Here is a 9912-nt window from a genome sequence, read left to right on the forward strand (position 1 = left end):
TTCATGAACAGAGCAAAAATAATTAACACTGACAATGTTGCAGCATACAGAATACTATCAGGGAGAGAAATTATATAGCCTATATACAAAATCGTAATATAAATACAATACAATTACTTAAAAAATATCTTCAAAAACTTTTCTGCTTACTGGTTCTTGTTTTGTTTTACTGTCGTGAATCCTTCTAATTCATACTTATTTTAACGATTTAACTTGTCTAGTTCTGTACACATTTTTACAAATACCCTACCACACGTCCATGATTGCTTTCCGAATCAACTGCCAAAAGTAAGCTTATGTGACAGACGAACCAAACTGCAGTGAACGCATGGAACTACATCGAGTGTCCAGAATATCTGTTTAGTATCATCGTTGGGTTCGTCTACTTGTCGTTGTGTTATTGAACGTCATTTGTTGTCTTTATTTACTACCCTTGTTGCAACTGTCTCGCAGTTATTAGTCCATTGTGTCCGTCTGTGGTGTAATAATTTTTTGACTTATTCCTTCCTCGGAGTTTTCTGTGCTTTTGACGTGACAACGTCTAATAAATCGATGAACGCCGGCTGCATGCACGAAAAAGTGTCCCGTTACGCACATTGTTCCATTACGCTGTGTCCCGTTACGCTCATTGTTCCGTTACGCTGTGTTCCGTTACGCTGTCGGCGAGTGCAGTAATAATAGGTTATGTTATAATTGACTACAAAATTATGGTGATTCATATAATTGATGATAGATATTTGATTACACTTTTTTATATGAAAACTTTTTCATAATTATATTTAAACTTTATAGCTAAACGCCAGTTTTTAAAATTAATTACAAGTCATCTACACGTGAATTGTTTCGTCGACTGTTTATAAAGTGAAGTGAAAAGTTAATGTGGTTTTCATTGCTTATTACAACAACAATTTCTGCAATAAAGGTTAATTATTCTTGCATTTTAAAAATCTGATTACTAGTATAATTTCAAGTATTTATTCTTTTATTACTAAAACAAAAATGATTCAATTTTATTCATAAAAGTATGCAATCAATTCATCAATGTTTTGTTATGACGTCACGTTAAACTATCGTCCGTGAACCGACTTTACAGACAACCAATTTTTTATTTTATTTTTTGACACCGGCTGATTTGGACTTTTTTTCTGTGTGTTTGCATATTCATTTTTTTTTGTACGTTATTGAAGTTTCTCATTACATGCAGTGTAACCGGTAATGGCGTATGGCCCCAAAAATTTTAAAATCAATCTTCCGCGGTGCAAGAAGCATCGAAAGAACGTACTCGAGCGCTTAAAACACCGGGACGACCCGAACATCACGTTAAAAATTTTTGAAAACATATTTTTAAACTTCATACACCGTTTGCATTAAAAAACCCATATAATGATTACATATAAAAAAGATATGTACATATAATGGTGACCTACCATGGGATCCCTCGGCTATTCCTTAAAATCATTTTCTTGCTCTGGTAGATGAGCTAGAAACTCGAGATTTGGCGAACTCACGTCAAGGAAATTGCAAAAGAAAAGAAAGAAAAAAACCCTAAAAATTCAAATGATGGTCAATCTTTAAAACTAAATGAAAACCGATTATTTTAGGTTTATTGTGGCTGAACGGTAAGTTGTAAAAAAAAAAACGGATTACACCAATTTGGCCCTATGTATTTTTGTTTTGTTTCCATCGGTATTTTTTTTTTTTTAGATAGAGCTATAATTTTCAATTTATGACTTAGTTTGTACTTGCTGCACATTTATTCCAATATTTTTTTCACATTTAAAGAAATCTTCAGTATTAAAGTGTGTCAAAAATTTTAATAATACGGGGATACGAGAGGCTATATTCAGGGCTTGCCTGCGAAAGCGTGTGCGAAAGTCACGAGACTGTCCTTTTTCAGGGAGCTTATTCTAAGTTTAGCGTTACGAAAAAAAAGTGTTACCCCAGATTGTGCTAAATAAACCGACATTAGATATTTCACCAGTGTACCAAATTTTAGTTAGATATCATACCAGAGTGAAGGATGTTTATTTTTGTGCGATCATGTGTTACTGTTATCAGTTTGCCCTTTTTCCACCGAACAGTTTTTTTCCTCCTGTATTCTTGCTGAGGTTATGACATCCAGTGTTTTGTAATGCAAATTGTGTATGAAGTTTCAAAATATGTTTGACAATAACGTTGATGTAAGTTAAGACATTTTCAAAAATAAACTGGAACAGGCGAAAAGGGTAAAAGTTTAGCCAAAGAAAAGAAACATTCTTAGTCATAAGATAAAAATTAAAATAATAACATTTAAACTTTAATAACATTCTTGTTTTCCTAGCCTTCTGTTAAGCTGGAGAAAACGTAAAATTTAAATAATCTTACTAAAAAAAATTCTTTTGAAAAAGGGCCCATCACTTAACTTAAAAAAAAAATATAAACATATTATTATTTGCATAAATTATAGTTTGAAAATTTCTTCAAAAATAACTTGTAGAAACATGAAGCGACACATTTATTTAAATCAACTTCCAGATACTATTAACGAATCCAAATCCTAGTGTAATGAAATTCCAAAATGAATTTTTCTCAAAATGCACTTTTGCACTATAGGCCACTCTTCCTCAGAACTCCTTCAATTATGATATAAATTGTTGTATTTTTTGTACGTAATTTCATTTTGAATTCCTCGAGTCACAAGAGAGGAGAGCAAATAGAATAATCCGAAGTTCCCCAAGCGACCGTAGAGAGTATCAACGGTTAGAAATGACAGTAAATATACGAACTTTCCAACGATAAATTCACATACAATAAACGAAGAGTGATTTCATTCTCTATCCGCAATAAAATAATTTATGAAAACAAAAATTCGTACTTTTAAATATCTGAATCCTTGTAGAAAATGAAAATACGCCGCATTTCGACTTCCGAGTTGTATGTTTCGTCCTTAACAAATTTTGGACAAAAGAATAGTGTTCTTACTGTAGTCTTGACCAATTTTTGAATGTTTAGTTAATGTACAAAGACTATTATTCTTTTGGGTTCATGTTCAAAGTAAGTTGACCCAGTCAGTGTCCGTGATAATGTTCGCAGGCTTTCACGGCCATTGTCTGAAATAGCTTGGCTTATGGGTTGTAGCCGCGTCCTTGGCAAATAATTCACCGACGTTTCAATCGACATTGCAGTCGCCATCATCAGGGAGAAGGTAACTGCTCCCTGATGATGGCCAGTGCCCTTAAGTTTACGAGGAATAGCTTGTGATGTACGAAAATTTCCCCGGGTAATTTGTAGGGACCGGAAAAATTCGCGGATTCAATGACCTCTAGGATAGCCTCCATTATCCTCTGCATTTCTTAAGTAAACACGCGTGTTCATTGGGTACTAAATTGTGAGGCGTCTCCACTGGGTAGCTTGTGATTCGACGCTACATTGGTCCAGAGAGCTCCAGTTAAACTGCGAGCCAATGGCAGCACCAGCAGAATTGTACACGTGTTTGAATTTCAGCCTATCACGAAATGAATCCGAGAAAATTTTTCCGGTCTCTAGCTAATTTGTAACCAGCGTTCTTCATAAATTTGAGGCGAAAATATGTAAGAGTGTATGAAGGGCTTGTCGTAAGTCGCTCGTTGCAGGCGTGGAGTCATTCCGCGACATGACTGCATCGACGAGATGATGGCTCGTATAATGCGCGGACAGAGAGGCCTGGGAAGTATCGAGCCGACCCCACCAGTCGACGACAGGAACTCCTCGCGCGATCGGCGGAGACGGCCGAACTTGCGGGAAGCAGTTCACCAACTTTCTTGATACAGCGCTTGCCACGTTTTAAGAGGGGAGGGAACGAGGCAGCGGAGGAAAGATGCAAATCGCGTCGATAGCGTCATTTCCAGCGGGCGTCTAACTTAGGTTGGGTCACAGAGGAAGGGAAGTATCCCCCCCCCCTCCCCCGAGGGGGACTGTAGGCCCTGTGGAAATTTAAACAACCAAGTTTCTCTTTCCTTTCCGCCAAAAAATTTCTATACGACTTCACGAGCTCCTTGTTTTAACATATTACAATGATAAATTTTACATTCAACAATACTCTAACAAAAAAAAAAGAGGTTACGCAGAACTTAATTTAATTTTGATCAATATGCATGTGGTTTTGTCCCAAAGTAAATATTAAAAACAAATTCAATAACATACCAAACGATGTACTTATTAAATTGAAATATTTAGTTAGGATATCTTGAAGTACTATTTTCATGTTGACATCAAACTCATTTGAATTTCGTTATTCCAGTAAATAGCCAAAACATTTTTCAATTTTTTTTAACAGTAATGTACAACTGATTGTAGTTTAATATCAACTCTATTCTCAAGGCACTTAACTGGTGTGCATTCTCTTCATCGTGCTTGTTCCATATGGGAAACCAAACGGCGACCGCACGTGTTAATTATACGCAACTTACGAAACGTTTGTTCTAGGTTCCTACGATGATTCTATGTCGTAGAAACTGAACATTACTAACTAAACGCAAATACAGTATACCCACTGCAGCATTTAAACACGCACATGGATAGGTAGGGACCGGAAAAATTCGCGGGTTCCATGACCTCTAGGATGAACTTTATAGTTCTACGTACACTTAGTCAAATGCCAACCTCTCATTGGCTGCTGTCTTGTAAAGGTGTCCCAACGTAGCGGCCTGTGATTCGATACAGCTACGGTTGAGTGTTTTTCACTGGCCTGGAGTCATCCAGGTGAGTTGTGAGCCAATAGCAGAGGCAGCACTAAGGTATAACTATTTGAATTTCAGGCTGTCGTGAAATGAATCCGCGAATTTTCCCGGTCTCTATGGATAGGGACCGGAAAAATTCGCGGATTCAATGACCTCTAGGATGCCATCCATTATCCTCTGCATTTCTCAATTAAACACGCGTGTTCATTGGGTGCTAAATTGTGAGGCGTCTCCTATGGGTAGCTTGTGATTCGACGCTTCTTTGGTCGATAGTCTCTCATTGGCCCAGAGAGCTCCAGTTAAACTGCGAGCCAATAGCAGAACCAGCAGAATTGTACACATGTTTGAATTTCAACCTATCACGAAATGAATCCGCGAATTTCTCCGGTCTCTATCTATGGATAGGCTATACTTTAAGTAGAATTTCAGAGTCATGTACGTTACAGGCACGAGAGGTGTTTCTCGAAGGCTACCCGAGGCCGCGTCCGCCGGCAGAATGCCGAGTAAGTAGTTTCGCGGCGTCGTGCAACTTTGTAAAGCTATGCGCGCGCCCTTCAGCGTGGGAACTGTTCATTAGCATTCCCCGACGGCCGCGGTACTCCGGCGCTGGAGTGTGCTGGAGTGCTGATGGTATCTCCAGCCGAGTGGTCAGAGCTGTAGTCGCGTGACCGCGCGTCCACGCCTACCCCTGGCCGGGGAGGGGGGGGGGGGGGGTGTTCCCGTGTCGACCGCGCGACGCCCGGTCGATCAAGGCGGGTGGCGCTGTGTGCCCCTCCTGGCCAGTTTTGATGGGGGGGGGGGGGGTGTTAGGGGCTGTAAAAACCTCGGCGGCTCCACAGCCGCTTGTTTCCACGGCGCCCGAGGGCGGGCAAGGGCGGGCAAGGGCGGGCGAGGGCGGGGTAGCGCGTGGTCGGGCCACTATTTCGCCCGGCTGTCCGCTGCAAACCCCGGCGGATCGGGACCCGATCACGCCGCGCGCGAGGGAACCGGCTACATCGACCGCACGGGAACGCATCGGCTGTTCCGAAACCTCTGTGGGAGGGGAAAAAAAAAAAAAGAAAAAAATAGAGGAGGAAACTCGACAGCTCGTATGTTTCATCACGCAGGCAGGCACTTTCCCCCGCAAATACTTGTTTTGTCAGTTCCATACTGCGAAAATAACTTTGCAGCAACAACATGCGGTTGATAGTCGTCAATCATGAACGAGCCACTCGGAAATTAAATTTCACATTTGTGCTAAAATTGTTTATAGAATAAACTAATATATATGGCAGTACATATAATCGAGATCTACCTTGTCAGTAGGCGTCTGTTCTGAAAGCGCCCTTGGTAGACTTGTATGTTCCTCTCGCCTCTCCACACACGTGTGCACATCGGCCATCTTTGCAAACGTAAAGTCTGTTTTGTTGTCTTTTTGTAAGTAATTTCTTCTATCGCTGCACCCTACTCACTCACAGAAAAACACAGAGCTAATTGTCACTAAAAAAGTTCCAAATCACAGGCAACCCATTGAACGCATAACAAATTAAGTAGCTATAACACACATTTATTTTAATTGTTATTATATTGGTATTAGACTTAGTATCTAGTCTACAAAGTCGGGAAAAGAACAGTATAAAAATTTAATAAGTGATATTAGGAAGAGTAATCGGCATTATTTTAGCGGAAAAAAAATTATAACTATCTCTGAATAACAGCTTCTTCTGTGTATACCTAGTGATTAATTGATGTACGGAAACTTCGTGCATTGTTACACCAGTCAACGTAAGGTAATCTAGGATACATCGTGCAAGGTTCGAAATAAATTTCTTTTTGGTTACTGACTCCTGGTCTCTTTGAGGAAACATTTTCTTCGTTGACTTTTTGGGATATGTTACTATTACGTTACGATGACGACGATAGCACTGACGAACACAGAAGGTTTCCAGTGAAAACAGTTGCGACGTTTCGGGAACTGACATATGTTCCCGTCACTACGCACAAACAGACTGATTTCACTGGAAACCTTTTGTATTCGTCAGTGCTATCGTCGTTGTGTTGTTCATAGTACTTGTTTATCTTCATCGTTGTGTTTATATGTTTGCTGCGTTGCCTGCATTTAATCTGTCTCGTCGTTCTTAGCCCACTGTGTTCGTCTGTGTTGTTATATTATTTTTCATGACTAAGTTCTTTCAACGGAATTCTTGTGCTGTCTGATATTCGTCGTTGTGTTGTCCATAATACTTGTTTAGTTTCATCGTTGGTTCCGCTTGTCCGACATCAGCTGATTCAGTCTTGTTTTCTGTGAATTTTTTATTTTATAATTTTTAATTTATTTTTTGATTTTATAATTTTTTCCGTGACAAACTGTGCAAAACTGAAATGGCGCATGTCCATAAAACTGCATTAAATCAGTAATTTTTGTGGTTGATTAAAATATTTAATTGGTTTTTAGTTCCTAAAGGGTATACTTTAAGTAGAGAGTGGACCGGTGGAGAATGGACTATAGGTTTTCCTCCAGGATTTTAGGAAGTACCCATAATCGTGGACTCGAGCTCGAGAAAACAGTTTAAATATTAATGAAGGAGGTAAATCCGCGTATTCACTGATAGGCGAATACGAATTTCAACATAAAATACACGAATTTGAGAATTTTACATATTTTCAAATAAGAATACGTAAATACGAATATTTTTTCAATATTCTCTAATATTCGAATACGAATATTTACACAAAAATACGAATACAACTGTATAAGTATTCACACCTACAAATACGAATGTATTCGTATTCACAACTGTATACCAATATAATCACATTCGTATTCAAAGAAAATAATTTTTGCGAATACATTCGTATTCACGAATTCACACTTGCTGTGTGCTGTGTCTCTAGCAAATTATCAATTATTTTAACATCAGATGGGTGAGGTATATTTTGGTAGCTACTGCATAAGTGATATTTCTTAGGGATTATTTACAACCATTCAGCAGTAGCACATGTATTATACAAATACTTTTAGTATTTTTTTGGTGTGTTTTGGAATAAAGCTTTACCTTCATTGTATAAGAGAGATGATGTAGATACAGAGGGAATATTAATATAACTACATATGTATGAAATTATGCGTCTTTGACAGTACACGTAAGAGTCCATTATGTAAGAGAAATATTGTAATATATTTATTGATAGCAAAATCATTAGAAAAACTCAAAATATAAGCAAACTGTTTATAGTCGTTGAAAACTTCTTTTTAACGTGAAGTTTTGTATGGATTCCTGCTGCGACATGTGCATTCTTTTTTGTACGATCGTGATACAGTCTGACGTGTTCTGAAGAGTTTTTGATCATAATTAGAGCCACGCATATTTCGCAAAAAGATTCCAAGACTAGCTGAAAGTTACAACACTGTAGAATTGCCTGCGTTTCGTTATTGTATTAGTTTCTTTCAGGTTCATGTCGAGTGTTACAACACCAATGACAGTAATTCGGTGCGGAAGCAAACGCGTCCTGAGTGACTCGGTCAAATAAGGCAAAGACGTATATCACAAGGAAGAAGCCTCTGGTGCGTGTATACCGTGTTGCAGTCTAATAGGGGTTTAGATTGGTTCACGAAAAATGCCTGACCCTAATCATAGGCTAACATCAGCAAGCCAAAACATTACCTTTTATTAAGAGCGGAAGCGAATTTTACTTTCAGTAAAAATTCGTGATTACTTGTAATATTGTTGTCATGATGGTACGTTAAAATATTTAGTGAATAACTATCTATAGACAATTTTAATACCACATGTTGACATTTACGAGGAGATCCGACTAGTTCCGATTCAAGTCCCGCCCGGAAAATTATCCGTAATTCGAGAGATCGATCGATCATCGAGTGCTTCAGAACTCACTTCGACTAGGAAGTTCCGCTGTAGATTTACGTCCCTCAGCTGTGCGAGGAAGGGCTTAGCGTAAATCCTTCCGGACTTCGAACCAGTGATGATTAGTTACTAGAGTAATGCCGGAAGTTGAGTGGAAACAATGGCCTACGCGGGCTTTGTGCTACGACCTTATTATATTAGTAAGTTAGTCATAAGGTGCCTTGGGCACATGTTGAAACATGATGAATACAATGAACATTTTCAATTAATATACACGAAATAGTTATCAAAATTCAGTTTCTTTTACTACTGCGCAAATGATCTTTTTCTGATATGTAAAATGATAGTTAAGTATTTGACAAAAAAAATTAATGAAGAACCTCTAGAAATACTACATTAGCTACGTGTTAATTTTCTCTGGTCATTCAATAATCTTCCTTGCTTTGTATTCGATTCATAATACATCAGGATAGCAACCATATTGGCAGTGCGATTTGCATGGATGTGTTCAATTGAATAGAGTTCGCAACAACATTAGCATGATAAAATTGAAAATGTACCTCAACATCTATTCGCGGACAATTTAATCCTATAATTAGCGCTGGAAAGTTGACACCACAGTGGTTGGTAGTTTCATGTTTTCAAGTGGAGGCCAACAACTTGATCCCATTAATACGAGGAAAAATACATTTTTATACATTTTTTTTACGGTTACAAGCTTTGGAATTATTTTTCTCGAGTTCATTTTTGGAATAAAATAGCTTTCAGAGTCAAATAACTACTCTTTTAGTGAACACGAAAAAAAAAAATAAAAAACTTTTATTACACAAAAAAAATACAGGGTTGGTCAGAGAACGAGTGTAATTTCATATGCAGTTAACATTTTTGAAGAGCATAAAGCACGTATATTCAGCACAAACAGCACACATGCAGTGCTTGAGTCGGATAGCCTCGGAAAAGGTGCGCCATAAAAATTGAGTTTTATTGGCGATAAAAGTCCGATATCTCTTCGAGACACCACAAATTCGTTTTTATTTAGCAAAATTTACGGCAGAGTGGCGTAAAGTCCCTGAAAAGTTCCCCTACTTCTTGAGTAGGTAAACAGGCTAGTAAATAACTCTGGATATTCTGCAAACTTTTTTGTCCGTTATTTTTTATATACGAAAATCATTCTAATTTATTATTTAAGGAAGGTGTGTTATTTTCAAGAGGGTCGAATCACCCGGAAGTCTTGAACATGCAAAAAAAAAAATTGGAAATTTACAATAACGTATTCTGCAACACATCATATCGTATGTCATTACTAATTTTCATTCTGTGTGTGTTCTGATTTTCCCAAAACCTAATAGTATAATCGTCGTATGCCTATA

Source organism: Bacillus rossius, chromosome 6 (assembly GCF_032445375.1).
Source record: "Bacillus rossius redtenbacheri isolate Brsri chromosome 6, Brsri_v3, whole genome shotgun sequence".
Taxonomy (NCBI): Eukaryota; Metazoa; Arthropoda; class Insecta; order Phasmatodea; family Bacillidae; genus Bacillus; species Bacillus rossius.